We start from the raw sequence: 2,038 nt of genomic DNA, 5'->3' as shown, positions 1-2,038 counted from the left end.
AAATGTGTTTTGTGGTTGATTGCTCAGTTATTAAGCAAATGATCTGGGTGGATCCAAGCTACACAGTTCACTAAAACCCCAGAACCACTCCCTGAACTGAGATGTTTCAATCCCCTTTATTAGCACCACTGTAAGGTTAGAATTACTTTCCTACACTACGATGAGAAACAGAGTGCAATAATTAAATGAATGAGTATGCCCAAAGCGGATGGAACAGCAATGTTAGTGAGGGAACTTGGTGGTGTGTGAAAGCTGGGGTATTTCATACGTACACAATACAGCTGTTCTGAGAAGCAGTCACCTAGTCTGCACTTCATTTCCCCAATGTGGAAGGAGACCTAGAGTTCCCTACAATCCTGTGAGGAAAGAAATCTGCCATACTAATCTGATGTGGCCTACATGTGTCTTCAGATCCTCAGTAATGTGGTTGACTCTGAAATGGCCCATCAAGTCATTCAATTCAAGTGCAGTTAAGGATGACAAATGCTGGTCTGGCCAGCAATGCATGCATTCATGGAAAAAATAAAGAAGAAAATATTATGATTCATGTACCAGGACACTGATCCCTCTGTACATCTGAGTTATATTTAAATAGTATACTGCTTTTTCATTCTTCGACCATAGAACATAGAATATTACAGCACAGTACAGACCCTTCAGCCCTTGATGTTGGTTCCACAGGTTGACGCAATCTGAAGGCCATCTATCCTACACTATTCTATTTTTATCCATATGTTTATCTAATGACTATTTAAATGCCCTTAAAGTTGGCAAGTCTACTACTGTTGCAGGCAGTGCATTCCGTGCCCCTCCTACTCTGAGTAAAGAAACTACCTCTGACATCTGTCCTATATCTATCGCCCCTCAATTTAATGCTAACCATTACCATCTGAAGAAAAAGGCTCTCACTGTCCATCCTATCCAACCCTCTAGTTATCTTGTCTCAATTAAGTCACCTCTCAACCTTGTCTGTAATGAAAACAGCCTCAAGTCCCTCAGCTTTTCCTCAAAGGACCTTCCCTTCATATTAGGCAACATCCGTAGTGGATAAGTTCATATTTTCCCATATCATAGTCTACCTGCCAATTGTTTTTTTTTGTCCACTAACCACCTTAAACTGCCTATATCCTTTTGCAATCATCGTATGAACGCCTCATAAACTACTTTCCTATGTATCTTTGTGTCATCAGCAAATGTATTAAACATACTGAAATAACTCCAGAGGCCAGTATCCCATCTCCCAGTCACACTTTATTTACACGTGCCTAGTACTTGACACTAGTCTGGCTTCCTCGGAGCAGGCTCTGAGTGAACAGATCCTCTGACACTCCTGTTTATTTTTGTTGTTTTTTCTTTTCTTATTTCTTTTTCGTTTTCTTCAGGAGTGTACTTCTCTCTCAACACCGTGGAAATAACTCCACAGAAACTGTTATCCCTCACCAAGTCAACCTTTGTGGAAAGTCCTTCATACTGATACTCCCTCAGAGCCAGCTTTCAGAGTGAACAGAGTATTTGACATTCCGTTTTTTTCCCCCTCGCTTAATTACCCCCACACTACCGCCTACACTCTTGTTTATCTTTTTAACAGTGAGCAGAGCCTCTGACACACCTGCGGTAATGCTTATTTTTCCCTAGCACCCATGGTGTGTGTGTGCAGGTGTGAGATTTGACATTCCGTTTTTTTCCCCCCTCGCTTAATTACCCCCACACTACCGCCTACACTCTTGTTTATCTTTTTTAACAGTGAGCAGAGCCTCTGACACACCTGCGGTAATGCTTATTTTTCCCCAGCACCCATGGTGTGTGTGTGCAGGTGTGAGACACAGTGAGAGACACAAAGTGCACGAATCTTTATTCAATTTCCACCACCAGGAAGATAGGAAAACACCCGAGTGGCCAGTGACAAGCACTGCCCTTCACATCAAAGGGCAGTGCTGTGTGATCAAAACAGTGAAGGGGAAGGTAGGGACTAAATCAAAATAGAATTGGAGGGAGAAATGATGCACTCCAATCCCTGTGGCGCCCACCTCTCCCTGAA

Source organism: Chiloscyllium plagiosum, chromosome 4 (assembly GCF_004010195.1).
Source record: "Chiloscyllium plagiosum isolate BGI_BamShark_2017 chromosome 4, ASM401019v2, whole genome shotgun sequence".
Classification (NCBI taxonomy): domain Eukaryota; kingdom Metazoa; phylum Chordata; class Chondrichthyes; order Orectolobiformes; family Hemiscylliidae; genus Chiloscyllium; species Chiloscyllium plagiosum.
The sequence above is the reverse complement of the archived record's forward strand: the minus strand, read 5'-3'. Positions refer to the sequence as shown.